The sequence below is a fragment of the Macrobrachium rosenbergii genome, chromosome 42 (assembly GCF_040412425.1).
Source record: "Macrobrachium rosenbergii isolate ZJJX-2024 chromosome 42, ASM4041242v1, whole genome shotgun sequence".
NCBI classification, from domain to species: domain Eukaryota; kingdom Metazoa; phylum Arthropoda; class Malacostraca; order Decapoda; family Palaemonidae; genus Macrobrachium; species Macrobrachium rosenbergii.
The window spans coordinates 46858738-46880395 of NC_089782.1; the positions used below are offsets into that span (position 1 = coordinate 46858738).

Consider the following 21658-nt stretch of genomic DNA (forward strand, 5'->3'; position numbering starts at 1 on the left):
CTTAAATAAAAGGAGCGTCCAAACATACATGAAAATGAATGTCTGACAATGTGAAGAATCAAATATAAAAATCTCGAGTCCTTGTTTATTCCCGGTTACGGAAAAAAGGTGGTCAAGTCCCACAAATGGCACAGTTATACACATTCTGGTAAAGTTCGTCGAAGCGTCGCAGTTACTTGTAAACTAACACTAGGTGGTTGATGGCCATAGCAAGTTTGCTCTGTCGTTTGTATTTCTATAGAAAATTTAAGCACCCGTGGCGGTGATCGGCCAGTAACTGGACTGCTGGAATAAGAACTATATGGAATAAGGCGTCCAAAACTAATACGCGTTGTTGAAAATATCATGGGTAACATTTTTTAGGCGTTAACTCCTTCAGGGAAAAAGGATATGTATATACACTAATATACTATATATATATATATATATATATATATATATATATATATATGTATATATATATATATGTATATATATATATATATATATATATATATATATATATATATATATATATATATATTATATATATATTATATATATATTATATATATATATATATATATATATATATTATATATATATTATATATATATATATATATATATATATATATATATTATATATATATTATATATATATTATATATATATATATATATATATATATATATATATTATATATATATTATATATATATATATATATATATATATATATATATATATATATATATATATATATGTATATATATATATATATATATATATATATATATATATATATATATATATATATATAATATAATATATATTATAGCTGAGCTGTGCTTTCGTGTGTATTTCCGTCATAGAGAGTCAATAACACCACCTTTAATTTCTGTAGAGTCGTACTGAACAGTAAAGAATGCATAGATTTAGTTGTCTGAGAATAAGCCACCCTTCTGCTTCGGCAGACTGTCCTACAGTGTAGTGATAGTACGACAATGTTATGCTCCAAAATCTTTACTTAGAATATAGAATAAAAAAGCCAGTATCCTACAAGAAAAGGATTGAACCATAATTTCTCCATATCGATAGTAGGCAGAGATATTCAAAATGTATTTAAATACATGCAGCAGAAAAATAAAAATGAATATATTTATCACGAATTATATTTAGAACACTGTAGATTTCGCCAGCGAGCATTGCTGGAACAAAACAGAACCACTGACAACGGCGTCTTCTGGGTCTGTTTTGACGCCCGATTAATGTCTGATGCTGTGAAATAGAGTGAATTGCCCACTGGCATTTTCTTGTTGACATACGCTCAAGGTACAGTATGATCTTGAATCTGTGTAGATGTCTTGAGTAGCATTATAACCAGCTGACCAAAACGTTGCGCGAGGAATAATGGTAATGAACTATAAAATCTTCGCAATATGATACCCCCGAGAAACCATATATCGTGCGTTTTGAATCATTTTTGACCATATTAAAATTAGGCAAACACCACATTATTGTATTTACTAATTGTCACCTTATGCGTGTAACCCACCGTAGGCCCTATCTAAAAAAAAATTGGGTAATTCTATATAGTAGCAAAAATTGATGAGGCTACCTTAAAGGACCACAGGTAATGCTCAGATAGGCTGTCCGGAATTCTACAGTAAAGCTCTCCGTAAGGGGTTAGTGCCGTCAGTGCACCTCACGCAGTGCACTGTAGGCATCACTTCAGGTTCTTAGCAGTGTCCCCTCGGCCCCTAGCTGCAACCTCTTTCGTTCCTTTTACTGTACCTCCTTTCATATTCTCTTTCTTCTCTCTTACTTTCCACCCTCTCTTAACGATTCGTTAATTCTAAGCTGTAGTTCCGCGGTGGCAATTGACTTGGCGCAGTTACAGTTTCGTGTGCTGTGGGTTTCCGTCTGCTGATATCCTACCTGTGACCCACCACCAGGTGGCAGTGGGTACTGGCTAAAGAATCGGCGGACGGATACAAAAAGATGGCGACCCAACCTGATGAAACCGACCTAACCGAACTTAGGACGGTGTGCCCTTACCTGGCCGGGGGGGCTTCACCCCCACTGGACCCCCCCACAAACCTAGGTCGCGACCTAAACTAATGAAACCAACCTAACCTAACATAGGACGGCGTGCCCTTACCTGGCCGGGGGGGCTTTGCCCCCAGACCCCCCCAGAAGGGCCGTGGAGTTAGTAAATCGTTAACTTTTCGAAATAGCACGTACCTCATTCGAAGTCGGAATCGTCTGAGAAATCCGGAATGGCCGATATCGGTGGCTCCATTCTTCTTCGTTTTGGTGATGGGACACTGGCTTTCGGCGAGATCGGGACAACTGGAACTAGCAGCGTCCCGTGATTGTTGTGATTCGGCGACATTAGACCGCATTTTGACGGGTGTTGAAACGGCTCTATTTAAGGGATATGCACGTTTAAATAATTCGAGGAAAGCTTTAAAGGGTCACTGGATTCTTAGCCGCAAATTCCACGTGGGTCGGATACGACACGGAAGACACGAAAGTAGCCATGTTAGCAACTCTTGAACCCGGACGAGACTGAGGAAGGACGCAGGGCAAAGCAGGTCTCGGGGCATTTCGGGTCGTTGGTCGTCAGCTGTTTGGGTGGAACTACTTACCTTGGCGGAGGGATCTCTGCACGGCAGAATGAGTTAGGCGGCCCAGGATACAAAACTGTAATCTACCCATTGACTTTTCCTATGTTATTTTACTTGCATAGATCCAAGCTGGCATTCCGTGGCAAGCCCCCCACCCCCTCCATAGCTATTATGGCAAAATTGTAACCAGTAAACACCCCTAGGGTATGTTAGGTTGTTATTTTCAGGGGTGTTTACTGGTTACAATTTTGCTGTATTAGCTATGGAGGGGGGTGGGGGGTTTGCCGTGGAATGCTGGCTTAGATCTACCACTCCGGGTAGTCTTCAAAGGTCAATTACAGTTTAGTTACAGCCAGCCGACAAAATATTACTTTAAATTCTTGTAAAGCAAGTAAAATAACATAGGAAAGTGTCAATTGCCATAGTCTAGCTCACCTCTGAACTATTCATAGTGAAACTGCAAGGTTTTCCTCCTGTTACGCCTTTCAAACCATTTACTGTCAATTTTCGTTTCAGGACTGAATGACCCCATAGGCAAGGCTAGGTCCCAATGCTTGGCCATTGGCCAAAATTCTATATTCTATCTCTGTCTACAGTAAAGCTTCTTGGGACGCCTTGTGTACTACGAACCCCTCAGGGATGAACATAGAAACAAAAACTTCTGCAAATGAGCTTGGCAAATTTCTCAAATGATTTCACAAAAACATGAAGATAAATATCATAAACATACTCCACAGACATAAACAAAATTAGGTAAGTATCTTGGTCAGCAACTGGCAGGAATCACGATGCGGTAGTAACCCTCAGTTTTTCCCCAAAAATCCTTGCGAAAATCATGAAAATGTGCCTCATTCTGTAGTCGTTGATTCCATCATAATATCTGTGCAGATTGAGGGGTTCTAGTGGGGGCAAACCCCTCTCAGCCAGGTAAGGGAACAACGTCTAAGGTAAGGTGAGGTAAAGGTGAGTTCGGTTAGACCATACTCCTCTAAGAATGCTCGCTACAGTTAAGGGATAGCCTAAGCTAGACCACGTGACCCCTATGGCTACATTTGCTCCTACGTTCATATGAAATATGAAAATGGTCATTTTCCAGAGCTTCTCCCTGCATTCTTCATATGGGACCATAGTGTATAGCCAGTATAGGTCAGCTGGGTTGAAGTTTCCCATTGAACATGAGGACGTCTAACTAGGCTACTTGTTCCAGTCAAGGCTAACCTTAACTCACAGACATGCATAATATATGGGATGATTTGCAACCTAGCTTGGCTCTTATGTTCTGTTAACTTGAACATAGTATGTGTATGTATGTATGCATGTATGTATGTATGTATGTATGTATGTATGTATGTATATATATATATATATATATATATATATATATATATATATATATATATATATATATATATATATATATATATATATATATATATATATATATATATATATATATATATATATATATATATATATATATATATATATATATATATATATATATGTCATTGGGTGCAAATTTCCATTCAAACATAAGGCCTATCCTTGGCTACAAGTTGTTATGGCCTACTTAGAAGTATATCAAAGACATACTTTAACAGAAATAGATCTTAACCTTGGCTAATCTTAAGTAGGGCACCGTGCCCCAACAATGTCAGTGGGCTCCCCTCCCCAATAATATTGTGAAAATGCAAACAAGTAAATCAATGGATGGAAATACAAACATGGACACTGGCCTAGGGCACCCTTGATGATATACGTTGAAATCCATGCTTACCACTATGCGAGCCTATCAGAAATGCACTCATTACCTAAACTCGAAATCTGTGGGTTCCAGTCTCTTCATTTTGGTAACTGTAGCACATAAAGAAAAATGTTCTTTGGCTGGTATGGACATTGACCTCTTTGTTTGTGTGTGCTAGAGTCCTGACATTGCATTTTTCACTGGCCAGAGAATTCCCCCTATAATACCTGCCATTGTGGGACTTTAGTAGAATTATTCAAGGTAACGAGTGATGCTGCTCAATTGGGAGAAAGTAGGTTTCTCTATGGCATTAAACTTGTCATAATCAGTAATATAATTGATGAATTTTATGAAATGTGCATCCATTAGGGCGATTGGGAAGTTGAAAAAACAAATGTTTTTGAATCAAGGCACGTGCATGTTACTCATATTGCTCTGATTGGTTGGATTAAAAAAGTCCTATAGGCCTATGGCTTGACCTAGGTGAGCCTGGGGATAGATATGGCTTGGTTTAAAATTCCTGACCCATTCCTCAGGTGTGTCGCACTAATAAACAAGAATCATGGGACCTGTTTGAAACAGGTGCTCCTGGCCCCTGTTTACGTTGAGCTGGATATTAGGAAAGTTTATGAACCGTACTGTAATTCATGATCTCTGAGTGGGCAATACTAATTGGCAAAATAACATCATTTTTGGGTGATTTAGAACATTCCAAAGAACTTTCATTATATAGTTTTCTAAATGCTTTTCTTGTGTTTTAGCCATTTTTTACCTTTACAGATATTGAGTAATATGTAGTGCAGGTTAGCGGTGGGCACATTATTTTTGTAATGCATGATATCATTTCGCTGCCTCTGAGCAGGGGACATGGAGGACAATTTTTAGGCAGTTTTATGAAGTCAGGCTAGGATTGTGGTCCCCAGCCCCTTATATATATAATTATGGTAGACCAAAGATATAACCTTCCATAATCTAACTTGATATAGTGCTCTGGTTCCTGCCTGACCTGGGGCCTTTGCTAAGACATCCCAATCCAACCCAACTTGACCTCAAGAGCAATAAAATAGAGAATAAAATACTGGTATATAATTTCACCCAAGTGCCTTTCTTAGCATACTTGAGCCAACCTAACCTTTTTGAAGGTACTTGGCCTAGAGGTGGAAAAACGGATTGCGGAATTGTTGAGTAATCTGGGAAGAGGAATGGTGCCAAATGACTTGGAGGAAAGTCTGATGGTAAATATGTTTAAACAGAAGGGAGATATTGTGGAGTGTGGCGATTATAAATGAACTGGACTAACAGAACATGAACATTTGATGAGAGATTACGAGGAATTATGAAGATTGGTGAACAGCAGTATGGCTTGTGCCTTCTTTATAATGAGACAGTAACAGGAGAAGAGGCTGGAAAGTAATCAGAAGCCCCGTTGTGCATTTATAGACCAAGAGAATGCATTTGATAGAATACCCGGGAAGGTAGTTTTTGTGTTTAAGAAAAAAGAGTGTACCAAGAAAGTTGGATAGTTTGACTGAAATGATGCACTGTATAAAGGAACAAAGACAACACCCTGTGGTAAAACAGGAATTGAAATTAGAATTGGTTTGCATAAAGGATTGGTAGTTATGTCATTTCTGTTTGCACTCGTTATAGATGTATTGAGTGAAGAAAGATATGATAGTGGCAGTAATCTCTTGAATTGGTTAGGGTTAGGATAAGTATGGGTGTAATGAAGGTTTTGGTTGCCTAGCCAGTAGGGAGGGGATAGTTTATTAGAGATAGAAGAGGTCTCTGCATACAAAAAACCATTGAGAAATTAAGTGGACCCTGGAAAATCCATGAAAACAACAAAGAAAATTTTGGTAAAAGAAAGAGTATGTGGTGAGTTTGTGTTTACTGGATTCTCCTGGACAGAATGATTACAGGCAGTCCCCGGTTATTGGTGGGGTTCTGTTCCCGACGGCGTGACGATAACCAAAAATTGTCGCTAACCGAAAATCAGCGATAATAGCACTGATCCCTGGTTATTGGTGCCGATAACTGGTTATCAGCGACGAAAATTTGGTTATCGTCTTCGCTAGACAACCGCCGTAAAACTGGATTGCTGGTAACCGAGGCTGCTGATAACCGAGGACTGCCTGTACTGCATATCCAATTGTTGAGCTGCATACTCAAATTAGGAAGCTAATAGGTACAGGTATTTTTATGGATAAGGTAACTGAATTGAGGTTTTTGTGGCAGCTGTCTCTGGCTCTTATATGCAAAACATAGAAATGAGCTGACATGACTATGAAATATATTTTTAGGTACTAAAGTGCTTCCTTTTGAATTTATGTTGCGGGGTATATATATATTACACATACTGCATTTTATGCAAATATAACTTATGTTATTACTGAAAGATTTAAGAGTTAGCTTTTTTTATCTATGTTATTTATACTCTATGTTTGGTTTTGATTTGCTTTATCATAAGACTGCTATATAGTTTTTATTTTATTTTTGGCTTATTTTTATTTTACTTTTGGCTTAATGACATAACTAAGTATCTTATATATATGAGCTATTTAAGCATGTATGTACAGATTGATTGTATTGTAGCCCTGAAGATGAGAAGGGATTTCCAAAATGTTGGTGTAAATAAAAAGATATGATTTCTGGTCTTTTGGCTGCCATGTCTACTATGAAAGATTTTATAAATGGGAATAGAAACAAGTTCAGTGATAACAAGCTACAGAAAAATACCTTCTCAGTCTCTGTTCAACTACTGTATTTCAATAGTCATCTTTTTATCATTCACGATACTTGTTATTCCACTCTCCTACCACTTTCTTTGTTGACTTGAAAACATAAGAAAATAGTAAACTAAAACTGTAATTTTATTGTAAAGAAACCTTTTTGAGACATAATGCCTAGCATTTGATTTGCATTTCTATATGTTGTTTTCACTCTTTACCTTTGGTCATTTTCCAAACATTAGCGCAATATCTTTAACTCTACCTGTCTCCAGTTTTCTCCTTTTCAACAGTTACTTTGCTTCAGACACCCTTTGATTCTTGATGGAAGGGAAATTTTTGCTTTCTTTGTGAGTAAAGATGGAAGGGAAATTTTTGCTTTAATTGTGAGTAAAGAAAAAAGCTAATAACTGATTTTAAAAAAAAGTTGACACTTTTTATTGCAGATGGATTGGAACAGACCACAACATGTATTGCAGAAATGGCAGCATTTTGGAATACCTCAGATGCAGGTCCAACAGCAACAACACCATCTTCCACACCAGCAGCTACCAGCACAGCAACAACATCATCACCAGCAGCAGCAGCACCAACAGCAGCCTCATCAACAGCAAACACAGCCATCCACTCAGGCTTTGCCTCAGCAAATGCAGTCCCAGATGCACCAGATGCCTCAGCAGACGTCCAAAATTGCTAAAACTGGGGGCTCAACAACACCTCATTGCCTTGTCTGTAATGTGCATTTAGGGATGTTTGCCAAAGGAGGCATGGAAGTGTTTTCAGAAAAGGTGTGTATCAGTGGGATTTGCATAGATAACTGAAGTTGTTGAAAGAAAAGAAATTAGGAACATGGAAGCATAAAAAATCCATACATTTATCAGATGAGAAAGCTTAATTACAGCGTGAATTATGTAAGAAACACTGGGAAGACCTGAAAAACTAGTACTGTATAATATTAATAAATGCATTTAACACTGTTAACTGAATATCATAGTATGATCTTCACAAAAGAAGGAATTAAAAATGAAGCCATTTTATTTCAGGGATATGTTTGTATAAAAATAGATTACAGTTACATTGCAAATTGAAAGATTGATAGAGAGTAGGTTACCATGACTTGGATTTAAATTTTGTGTGATTGATAGATTTTTTCTTCTTGAAAGGTTACAACCACCCATGGAAAAATGCAGATCCATTCTATTCTGAGTGCAATTGTGAACCAGGAGCTCAACACCTCTCTTGTCCATTCAAGTATAGTTTGCAAAAAGTGTTTCAAGTTGATTGATGACATAGATGCACTGGAGGATAAGCTTATCAATATGAAACAGGTGAGTTGGCCATAGCACTTACCAAGCAGTTTTTACATTTCCTGGACAAAACCTCTGTTCCAGAGGTAGTTGCCTGCCTACCCCTTAGTATCAACAGAGTGCGCAGTTAATCACAGGTTAATTGTTACAGAGGGGCCAGTATCACACCCATTACAATTGAAGAGTCATTTTTGACAAATACTATATAGGTACAGGTTAGTTGAATTTTGATAATACTTTCCTTATTGAATTTGGTGGAAGGAAGGCATTATGATATGTAAGGTTTTGCAGTAGGTGAGTTTTGTGTTGTCTAGTAATGAAATCTAGCTCTTGTTTTTCAATTGGTTGGCTGTTTTTGACCTGGGCAGCTGTAGTGAAAAATATGTCAAAATCCTCATCATAAACTTTTATGTCATGAGTCTTTGAAACCACTCCAACTAGTTTAATTAAAGGAGGGTGTAAGAGGTAGCATTTCATGATATGGTTTTTTCAGAAAAAATGATCATCACCTTTGTCACAACCTTAGTCATAGGAAGACTAACCCTTTGGATACAAAATACAAGAGTTACATTTTGATACCATGATTTATTTACATAGAGCAATACATCATGTCAGAATAATTTATGAAATTGCTTTCGTGTGCAGATTTGTGTTTGATTTCTTTGATTTCCAAATCTTATTTAATAATAATCATAATAACAATAATAGTGGTGTTAAAAGTGATAGCTGCATCAGTGGCATTCAGTTAGTATAGAGTTTTCTCTATTTTTCTAATACAGGCAGTCCTGGTTATCGGTGGGGGTTCCGTTCTGAGGGTGTGATGATAACCGAACATCGCCACTAATTGAAAATTGGAGATTTTCGGCGATTTTCAGGGCTTATTGGCGCCGAAAATTGCTGATTTTTGGTTATCAGCACCTCTGTTAGGTATATATTAGTGCCAATGCCCAATTATTGGTGCCGATAAGCGGAAATTGTCGATTACGCTGTAAAACCGGATCGCTGTTAACCGGGAACTGCCTGTAATTGATTTTTCTAGGATACTGTATTCTGCCAGTAACATGCCGATATTGGTCATACTTGAAGAGGAAAACAGGTTGCAAAATTAGATGATTTATTTCAGATGAACACAGTACTGTATAACAGTAACAGGATACTGAAATTGGTAGTTCATCTTCTGTAGAGTTGTTCTTCAGGAAGAAGTCTTCTTTTGAGTTGTCCTTCAGGAGAAAGTCTTCTTTGGTGTTAATTGAGGCCACAATTTGCTAAGGCTCCACTGAGCATGGTCACACCAAAAGACGGGAGTAGATTGATTTTTGATGTGAGTCCTGCTCTTTAGACTCGAGAAGGTCAGTGGGGGGCCAAATTCAGCTGCCCGCTGATTGGCTAAGGAGAAAACATTCGCGCTGCTTATTGGCTGGCGAGATTTTCTCACAAGCCAAAAGTTTATGGCTGAGGGTTTCTCTGTTGTACCCTTGCTGAGCTGGGCGGGTCTGGTGTGTGACGTCATTTTCTGGCATTTCACAGTGACGCAGCTATCACTTTTAACACTATGTGTTTAAAAGAGGGTCTACTACCTACTTAATTAATAATAATAATAATCTTCCCTGTATCATTACTCATGAAACCTTGAATACCATTAGTTGCAGGATTTGAGAGGCATACAATGGCTGTATAATATTTCAACAATAGCCAGAACATTCTTACCCTTGTTCTAAAAATGAGGAGATTGTTGTCATTAGTCTGAAGACATTTATATATCCATAAACGATAAATACAGATGAGAACAAGGAGAAGAATTGTACAAATCCAGAAGTATTAGAGGTTATATACCTTGTGGCCTGCCTTCATATAGTACATGCACCCATCCTGATTACAGCATTATTAGTGTAATGAGACTGCTGAGTCACATTGTAATATTTTGATTTTGAATTGAAAATGAAACAAGGTAAAGTTAACTAAGTTAAACAGCCAACCAAGAAGAAATTAGAATGGATGAGAAGCACAAGATTGGAAGAAAGGAGGGGTCTGTGACACGTAAGTTCCCTTTTGGTGGTGCCCATCTGGAACCAGTGTTTTATGCTATTGAAGAGTGAATGTCACTGTGCTAGAAAATTTGCTTTAATCTGTAGCCGGAATGAAAGTCATGACTAAAATAAGGGTTGTATTTGTGTGCAGACATGTAAATAGAAAAAAATTTGTAACCCTGTGTTTGGTCCAGAAAATACAGATCAGTGAAAAATATACATTAATCCCTCAATTACAGGCAGTCCCTGGTTACCGGGTTCCGTTTCTGAGGGTGTGATGATAACCAAAAATCGCTGCTAACTGAAAATCGGCGATTATCGGGGGTTATCAGTGCTGAAAAGCGCCGATTTTCGGTTATCGACGCCTCTGTTAGGTATGTATTGGTGCCAGTACCCAATTATTGGCGCCGATAAGCGGAAATCAGCAATTTTCGGCGCCAAAAATTGCTGATTTCCACTTATTGGCGCAGATAATTGGGTATTGGCGCCGATACATACCTGACAGGCGCCGATAACCAATAACCGAAAATCGCTGAAATTGCCGATTTTCGGTTAGCGGCGATTTTCGGTTATCATCACACCCTCAGAAACAGAACCCCACCGATAACCGGGGACTGCCTGTACCCGACATTATCCAGAGGGCCCCAGCCCCATAATAGCCACACTGATGGTTGGCACCGCTCTGTGAGCTGAAAGAAATGATAGTAACGCTGCTCACAGGCGTAAACAGACTGAGATTAGGGTTTTTTGGGGGTAGGATGCTTGTGAAAGAGTAATAGGGCAGGAGTTTGGGGTGGGAAGGCCATTTGGGATGAGTATTGCATATCCATATGAGTTCAAGACATGATGAAATGATTAGGTGGCATTTAGATCATCTGTGCTGTTTGTTCAGTTGGAACTCTCTCTCTCTCTCTCTCTCTCTCTCTCTCTCTCTCTCTCTCTCTCTCTCTCTCTCTCTCTTTGCAGGTTTAAAAGATCTTGTAATCAAGTGAGTCAAATATGAATTGTAAACTTTTCTAAGATAATGGCAGTTGCAGTTTTGTTTTCTCTCTCTCTCTCTCTCTCTCTCTCTCTCTCTCTCTCTCTCTCTCTCTCTCTCTCTCTCTCTCTCTCTCTCTCTCTCTCTCTCAAGTCTTAATAGTACTCATGGGTTGACTTTCCTACCTTAGAGAGCTTGGTACAGTATGTGTTTCAGTACAGTATGTGTCACTTTTTCTATAAGTTGCACATATTCAATTTCAAGGCATAAACTCAGTATATATATAGTACATGATAAAGTTAATATCCCATACTGAATTGTACTAAATATAATGGTGTTAATCTAGTGCATTTCACATTAGCAAAGGTTTCAGACAAAGATTTATGGTAGCCTTAGCTCTAGTAGCTTCTGATCTGTTTTGGATGGTGTAAAGATTTCATAAATTTTTGTATGCTGTACTAAATAACACAATATTGCTGTCATACATGTGTAAAAAACCCTGCACACACAAACATTTGAGTAAATTTTTTATTATATTTTTAAGTATAGAGGTACTATCAAAATGCAGTACAAAATGGTAGCCACTTGTTCAATATAAAATCAGCTTGTGCATTTGTACATGTGTTTGTGTGTGTAAATATACATGTAAGCATCATGTTGCGTTGAGTTGCTTGCTTTTCTCGGTTTGCTTTCTTGGTTATTCTTTGTAAAAAAAAAAAAAGATTATTCAAGTCCAGCAGTTTTGGCATATCACAGGATATTTGGGTGTTAAGATTTTTTTATACATTTTGTGCACAGTATAAACACAGTTTGGTTTTATTTTGTGTCTAGTACTGTACAGTGTATTCTCTGTTGTTGGTAAGGAAACTGAATTGTGTTGTTTGTTGTTAATTAGCATATTTAGTGTGGAGTAATCCGTCAGTTATCCGGATTAATAGAGCCAAGGCCCATCGGATGATGGCGAAATCTGGATAAGGGCAAGTAAAAAAATCTTGGGTGGCCAAGGGCAACTCTGTACTCATCCTCACCTAACCTTGTCAATACCACATAACTGTAAATACCCAATATGCTTTTAAACAAGAACCATGAGACTTTAAACTGAAAGCTTTATGCAAAAGGTGAATTTTCTATCTTTTTTCCCCATATTTATAACAAAATATATTACTGTACTGTTTGAGAAAACATGTAACCCTTTCTTGTTCTTTCTCATAAATGACACAATTTAGTCGGTGGTTAGCCTACCTTTGTTTACCCACAACCTACCATGGTTTTATGACCATTAGTGAATTTTTATACTGCAACTTTCTTATCAGTTGTTACCAAATTGTATTATCATATAGAAGATACAAACGTGTATGTGTGAACTATTGACCTAGGCTAGGTGTGACACTCACAGTATCCATTTGCATAAGTCATATAGGCTATGACGGCTGTAAGGTAGCGGTAATAGTAATGTCACGTTCGCACAGCCCTGGGGATAAGGGATGGATCTAATTATAACCTAGATAGCCGGGGCTATGCTCCAGTGAACAGAAAGTGACTTACCCAGTGACTGAATAAGGATTTAGAAACCATTAAGAATAATTTATTTATCAGAAGAAAACTTTTTCAGATTCCCCAATTAAAAGTATAATTTACTAAAATATCAGAAGAGAAAATATTTTCAGGAGCTATCAGTGGAGCTCTGTGGCACAATCCAAATTACTGTGTTGAGATCACAATCACTAAGGAAGAGTGTCACACAAGTGCAAGCAATATAACTCTTCCTTCTTAGGCTAATACACATTGCAAATATGAGATAAGATCCTTAGAAGGTACAGGATGGGGTACAGCAAGCAAGGCAAGGATCACACTGGGACTCCGGATACCTTGACCGGGTATGGCACCTGTAAATGCAGGTAGCTGACACTGTTGACCTACAGGTAATTTCACACAGCAGGCACTCTCACCATGGATCTGCAAGAGCAGGGATGTTGTAATACATGAAGGAACTTTGTGTGACACTTAATTTGGAATATGCAAGCAAATAGCAAGACACTGGTATCAATAAGTCACTGTATGTTACCGCTTGTAGCCAAAGTGAATGTAAAATTAACACTAGTATTCCAATATTGATATATCAAACACCACAATCAAAATCACACAAGTCTGGGGAAGAACGCATAGGGGTATGGATATGGAAATAGGAGAACAGGTGGAAAAAATCAGGTAGAGATAAAATGGTGAGGCTGAACAAACAACTGATCATATTACCTTAGTCCGTGGACAAGACTTGAAGGAGATCAGAGCCAGGTTCTCGTAATAGGGCATCAGTGGAAGCTGCGTTGCGTATATTCCCCCACCATAGAGGGATTAGATGAAGCAGAATGGCGCTGGTGGGCTACAGAGGCATCAGCGTTCAAAGGGCAAGGCGGTTAGATAGGACCACCTTCAGAGTGACAGCATCAGAGAGATATCTATTAGGGACTCGATCGGAGCCCCTATTCAGACAGACTTCTTGACAGGTAGATGTTGCAAGATACACTAGCAAAGGATGGTCCGTCTGAGCTCGTGTTTATACTGCAAACTGCGCTGACGGTGGTTGTGTTTTGACAGTTCCCTCTTACTAGGGTCATCTGTTGTCCTCGTCTTGGGCATGCCACTAATCCTGGTAGGTATCTGGAAAGGTCATTGGAAGTCGGCCGATAAAAGGTTCCAGGGAGAGAGATGACAATACCGAGATACTTAGAGTGGAGAGGCAAGGTTTAGTGGGAGGAGATGCAAGTGTGGGTCAGGTCAAGGCAGTGACGCTTAATGGCATGACAGGTAGTTGAACGGAGTGGGAATGTCCTCAGAGAGCTCTCGTGACAAGATTGGCTGGGGACTATTTAACAAGATTGGAACCGTGTGGTGCAACTGGCTACTGATTTTCCCCTCAAGCAAGGATTAATATGGTCAGGTCAAGGGTTGGTAATGACTTAGGTACGGTCATGAATTTATCTCCTCATTTGACACCTAGGTTGTCATTATTGAAGGGCAAGGCATGGGGAAAACGTCAAATGAACTTTACAAAAACATTTATATAGTACTTTTTCAATTTCACGTTATGTCATATTGAAATATCAAGACGGAAAAGCAAAGTGCAAATGATCAAAAGGACATTTGTAACAGTAATGAAACTGTTATTTTACTTACTGAATCCAGTAATACTGTATTATTATGATGTTATATCATCATCACAATATGTATAAAGAACTAATCATCCGCCATTTGCATTGACATAATATTTATGTTCTCAGAATCAGCAGATTGAGCCTGCTAGAGAAAGAATTAGAAGAATCATTTTTTAGTTGCTAAAGAAACAAGTACAGTACTGGAATTACTATTTTTATTATTGTATATAAATGTCAAATGGGTATACAAAGGTAAACTAACATACTTTATGCTAAAGTAAAATCCCGTAAGATTGCAAAACAGCTGTTTCCTGACTCATTTGTTTACATCATATTCAATGTTGCGTATGTCAGTTCTTTGGTAAGTGGTTGTTACCGTAATTATAAGGGTGGTTATGAATTGTTACATAAGTTATAAGTTTGTTAATCTTGTTTGAAAGCTGAGCCTAGTACAGTCTGCTGAAAATGAAATTTGTTTGATAAGTAAAGACCATCATGGAAACTGGTTATGTAAAACACCCTCTGTGTACTTCTCACTACATAGGGCATTTCCCCTTGGCATCTGTCCAAAGCAAATTCATTTTAAGAACACTATTAAAAAGTAGTTGATTGTTTTCTGTTTTATTGGAATTAATGATTTTTCCTTTCACCTCATATCACACAAGCTTTACTTGTATGCCTGTGTGTGTGTGTGTGTTTACATTTGCATGTGTCATTTTATCAATGTTGACGTTACTGCCTCTGCATAGGGTGTGTGTTTGTGTGTGTGGGTGCGTTTCTTAGCACAGTATCTCGTTTCCCATTTGTCTTTTTAGTTTGCTTGGTTTACTGTACAGTGTTTCATAAGCTTAGTAGACTGTATGATTATAACACATCATAATAGTACACAAGAGAATATTTTATCACTGTTCGTATTTCATCTTGGTTGTTCTCTCTCTCTCTCTCTCTCTCTCTCTCTCTCTCTCTCTCTCTCTCTCTCTCTCTCTCTCTCTCTCTCTCTCTCTCTCTCTCTCTCTCCTGTATCTTCTTTTTTTTTTTTTTTTGTGCTTGATGTATTTCATTACAAGTGCAGTACTTAGTGCACATATCCTTTAATAAAATGTGGAAAAATCATACATGTAAAAACACAAAAACATAACAAGCTCAAGCAAGGTCACCAATGCCAGTGTATGTACATACCATATGTGATTGCATTTATCTTTTGGGTTGCAAAAAATGAGTAATGAGAAAATGTAGTAAAAATATTAATGAGAAAAGCGTAAAATGTAAATTAAAAAATCATAAGTGTAACAACAAGAAACAAGCTCTGCTAATGCCAGCAAATGAGTGCGACACGTACATATGTACCTCATGCACACAGTTGCATTTATCTTTGGGTTGTAAAAGTAAAAATCAGAAAATTCAGTAAAATTGTAAATGAGGATAGCATAAAATATGAATAATAGAATCATAAGCGTAACAACACGAAACAAAACAAGCTGTAGCAAGTTTGATATCAGCAAATGAGTGTGTTCATATGTATGTACTGTGCACACATGATTGCATTCATCTGTTGGGTTGTAAAATAAAAAATTAGAAAATACAGTAAAGATATAAATGCAAATAGCATAAAATGTAAATAAAAAAATCATAAGCATAACAGCAGGAAACAAAACAAGCTTTAGTAAATCCGATGTTTACTGAGCTCCCTTCACCCAATCAACACTGCATCCCCACCCCTCCCAGCCAGGGAAACTGCTCCCTAGCTCCACCCACCTTCCAAAGCAACCCCTTCTCTGAGTGAGTTCCTCTACACTGACTGTCCCTCCTTTTTAATGGAGGCCTTCCTCACCCTCAAAACCCTTTCTCACTCTGTTTATGAGTGTAAGCAGTCTTAACAACATTTTCCTGAGGCCTTGCAGCATTGCCAACCATTGAAGAGCAGATTTTCAGTTTTTTTGAAATTTATATACAGAAGTCCCTGGTTATCGGTGGCCTCGGTTACTGGCGATCCGATTTTATGGGACTTGTCTAATGACGACGATAACTGGATTTTCAGTGCCGATTCCCGGTTATCGGGCGCTGATCCCCACTTATTGGCGATGCTGATCAGATAGCCGATAACCAGGGATCGGTGCTATTATTGCCGATTTTCAGTTATGGGCGATTTTCGGTTTTCATCATGCTGTCGGAACGGAACCCCGCCGATAACTGGGGACAGCCTGTATATCATATATCTTTGGGCCTTGGTCTCTGGTCTTGTTATGTCAGATAATGTTGAGTTCCACATTATTGAATGATTTCTGTGTGGGGTTATGTGGTATTGACAAGGTAATATTATTAAGGGTACAAAGTTTTACATCTGCAGAATGTATTTTCATCATATCCTGAAATTTCCAGCATCCAGCAGGCCCTTGGAGGTATTAATTTGAATACGGGGGGGATTACTGTATTTCTGTCTATAGTCTAGAAGATATTTATTAAAAAAGGAGAAGGTATTAAAAATTTTTGTTTTGCAACTTTTCAGGTAGTTTCAACCAAGTATACAATGACGCTAGCCCTAGTGAAGAAAGGGATGGTTGGAAAAGCTGTTATTGATGAGCAGACCAGGGCACCTCAGCCACCACCAGAGCCAAAACCAAAGAAAGTCAGCAAACCACCATCTTCTCCAGGTAATAATGCATGTTCTATGGTATCCTTTTTGAAATGATTCATTTCCAGAACTGTGATCCTGAGTGAAATATAAGTAGATAAACTTAGCATTGATAGGTTGTAATTTGTATTGTCTTCAGATTGTTTTACCTTATTTGTCTAGATGTATATTAGTAGGATGACCTCGCAATTTTGTCAGGCCCTCTCTTTATTAGAAAAGGGGGTTACTGTCATTGTGTCTGCTATTAGGCAGCAAGTTTTGTATTTTCTTAATACAAGCCTATTCAGGTTCAATTCCAAAGCTCAATATTAGAGCAGTGGCCACTTACATTAATTATTTTCATTACATGAATTTCGGGGACCTTACCAAATGTTCAGGGTGGAATTCTCCCCTAGTTTTCAACGTTATTTGAAATCTTTAGCAGCTTTAAATTCCCTACGGTGGCGGCAGGAACGTTGTCCCTCTCTCTGGTTCCCTTTCTGATTCTTAGTCACTTTCCCTTCACTGCCTCAGTTATTCCCCTTATTCATTGTCTTTTATAGCATAAGAATGATATTTATTTCTCTGTTATTATTTCACCGGGTGACACGGGACCCCATCCAGAAAAAGGATTTTGACAAAGGAAAAATCTATTTCTGGGGAGGGGTCCGAGTCATTGACCCACCCCTTTGGGGTGGGTGCTAACATGGAATGCAACTAGTATTGCCTTGTGTACAGTCCATTGCATGGGCTTGTATCGGCACCTCTCTCGTTGGGACTTTTTATCTTTATAGGGCATCCTGTGATTGTGACAATCTACCCTTTACCATACATGACTCCATTTCTTGGAGGCTCTGTGGGGTATAACCCCAGCTTTACTTTAGCTTTTCTCTGGTATTTAATTACCTAGAAATAAGTGTTGAATGGACTATTTCACCGTCACGGGCCCCTCCCCAGAAATAGATTTTTCCTTTGTCAAAATCCTTTTTATTATCAGTTGTGTCTGAGAAAAGGTTGTTGTTATCTTTGCAGTCAAATAATAATAATAATATTATTTATTATTATTATTTATTATTATTTATTATAATTATTTTATTTTATTATTATTATTATTATTATTATTATTATTATTATTATTATTATTATTATTATTATTATTATTATTATTATTATTATTATTATTATGATGCAGTCGTGTCCAGTTAGTACATAACAGAGACATTGTTTTTAAAAATTTTTTTGGTGTTATGTCACCCAACAAACTAAATTGTTAGCTACTGTTGTCAGGCATAAGTATTGGATCTTCTGCTTTAAACTAACACCAGAATAACATTTGGTCTGGGGCAGTTGTATAGAAATGAATATCAAGGCATACAGGCTGTAAACTAGCTCTGTTTGTTGTCAGTCCAGGGTGAATAATGATATCCTGTGACTGGAATGATAGTATGGGGGTAAATTTCATTTTAAACTTTCATGATTTTGCAGCTTTTAAATTTTGCCAGGGAAGAAAAAGTGCATAAAGTTTGTTTTTAGTTGAATGTGTATAGGTGGTTCTAGACACACACTACTGTAGAATGAGAGGTACAAATTAATTTAGGTGGAATACGTTATCCATACTAAGTTCCATTCTAGGTTATTTTTCATTTCAGACAAAGGAAAGTCCAAGGGCCCAAGCAAGAAAGGGCGTTCAGGAAAAATTGGGCGACCCGGAAAACAAGCAGCCTGACCGTTAAATCTGGCAAAGTTGTTGTGAAACAAATTCAGGAGGTGCCTGAAGAATTAAATGATGAAGATGAAATAGAAATCAAAGAAGAGGAATTAGCAGTTGTTGTTATTGATGATGCCTCATTAGAACACTTTCAGGAGAATACTACTTTCATGTGCTCTGTGTGTGACAAAGTATTTGAAACTAGGGAGTGCTTGGTAAACCATATGGAAATTCATGGTTTGAAAGAAGATTGGTTTAATTGCAATGTTTGTGATCAAAGTTTTTCTTAGTGAAGAAAGATTTATAAAGCATAAAAACTCACAAAGGAACCAAGAAAGTGAAAGCAAATTGCACAGCTTTTGATGTAACTCATAAAACAGTTCAAATGTAAACAGTGTAGCAAAGTATTTACAACTAAAAGTAAAGCAAAAGATCACGAGAGAACACACACTGGTGAAAAGCCATTCGAGTGTGATATTTGTGGTACATGTTTCCGTCAGAAGAGTAACTTATCCTCTCACAAAAGAGTCACACATTTGCAGGAGAAAAGATATAAGTGTCAGACATGTGGGAAAGCATTCAAATGGAAAAGACTTCTGAATGGACACACAATGAGTGTGCACACTGGTGAACGACCTTATCGGTGTGAGTTTTGTGATGCTGGCTTTGTCTATCAGCAGCATTATAAGAAACACATGCGAATTCATACTGGGGAAAAACCATTCAAGTGTGAGATATGTGGAAAAGCTTTTAATTCCTCCAACAATTGTCGAGCACACATGTTCACTCATTCAGATAAGAAGCCATATGAATGTACTATTTGTGGGGCAGGCTATATGCGGAAACCATTGGTACTTACCCATATTAAACAGCACGCTCACATTGATGGTGAAATCGATGCCTATGTTAAAGCCAACTCTCCCTCAGCAGCTGTTGCATCAGTTGTAGGAGACAGGAATGAAGTTGGCAATGGTAGAATCGGTGATTCGTCAGGGTCACTTAAGAAAAAGCAAGGAATGAACCTCAAAATCAAACTGTCCATCTACCTCAGGGTCCACAGCCAACTTCCCAGGTTACTATTGAAGAATGTGTCCCGCAGTTCTTAATTTCTGAACCAGTTGTCAACAGAGAACAGGCTCACACGGGAGAAACAATGAACTATGTGTTTGGGAGTTTTCAATCTCAGCCTCCCATGACACATTATACCTCCCTTAATTTGGGTCAGTGGTGATTTTCTACCTTTGTCTGAGGTAGTTATGTTTATATGTAAATAGATGTATATATATTATATATATTTGTGTGACGTAATTGATATTCATGTATATATTTTACCTTGTATTTATGCCCAGTCATGAATTAAAGCACTGTACAGTATTTTGAGATATGTATAACGTGGATCTTTGTGTTTTGTTGTACTTAGGTTTTTTCATTGTTGTTCTGTATTGATATACAGTCTGCAGCTACAAACTATTGTTTTATACAGTCCTCAACCTGTGACCTTCTTTTCAGACACTTTTCCCAAGGTTGTAATAACTTGTATTTGTCAATGAATCAGCCTTCCATACCTTCTTTTTCTTTATTTTGGTCATCTTAAGTGTCTGCATTTAATCTTAAAGTTTATTTCAGTGTTCTTTGTTATCTGCATTTGTCTTAAATAGGTGTTTTTGTATTTATATTCTTATGTTGATATCTCAGCAAATCTTAATGGGGACCCCAAGATTTTTTCAAGTTATCATTTGTTGTATTCTGTTTGATGAAAATTAAATGCAGGTTTTACTTGTTATCAGACTTTTGGATGTCCTGGTTGTGGAAGCAACAGAGGACATTCAGAACATTGGGTATTTTGTAGGATGGTTTGCATTTAGTATGCCATATTGTACAGTAATGTACACAACAAGAGCTGCCTCATATGGATATATCCTGAAAAGGAATGGGGCTTTTGCCAAGTGCTAGGTGCCAACTTCATGAAACTTTTACTGTTGAATTTTTGGGGATGGGCTATCTATGTGTGTCTCAAAGCATTTGTGAAACCTGGTTCTGTGAACTTATGATATTATAGGATTTTAGATATTTTACCTCATGTTTTTCATTTTATTCATGGATATATGAGATAATGAAGTATATCTCTGAGATATAAAGCCTTGTGTATGCATTATTTATTTGAATGAGAGATGTGATTGTATAGTATAGGTTAAGTACTAGGTTTCTCAGAATTTAAGGGAAGAGCACAGTATATGTATTAAATATGAGTGCTTATATTGTGCTGTAATCTGTACAAAAGATTTGTGGCAAAAGAGGAGAACTTGTTCTGTGAAACTGTCTTAGCTTGGGATACACAGCCAAACAGTATTGGAAAACCAGGCAGCAACTGTCAGTGTAAGAATAGTTATGATACATCCATATAAGCAAAATTTTAAAGAATTGTAAGGAAATAAAATTGACAAAACCACACACAAGTGCTTGCTTTGCCATCTTTTAAATCTTATGCTATCCAAATCTGTACACATTTTGCAAAATATCACTTAACATATACTGCAGGGTACAATTGAATGATTCTTTGCATCTACATTCACTGAAAATCTTTGTACCAGGCATAACTACATACAGTATCTGGTTGGTATGTATGTGTAGCTATAAATGGCATAGAGGAACCACTGGAAATAAGTTTCATACTATTTTTTATATAAAAATTTTTAATCTGTATACAGTAACTTCAGGCTTTTGTAATAGCAATTACAGTTTTCTTAAAAAACACTTTTTAGCTGAGGGAGATAAGGGCAGAATGATGATA

The 21658-nt window shown here is 37.5% G+C and overlaps 1 pseudogene; it reads left to right on the forward strand.

Moving 5' to 3' along the window:
- Window positions 1–1160: 1160 nt before the first annotated feature.
- On the forward strand, window positions 1161–20476 carry LOC136828405 (zinc finger protein 85-like; annotated as a pseudogene).
- The last annotated feature ends 1182 nt before the right edge of the window (window positions 20477–21658 follow it).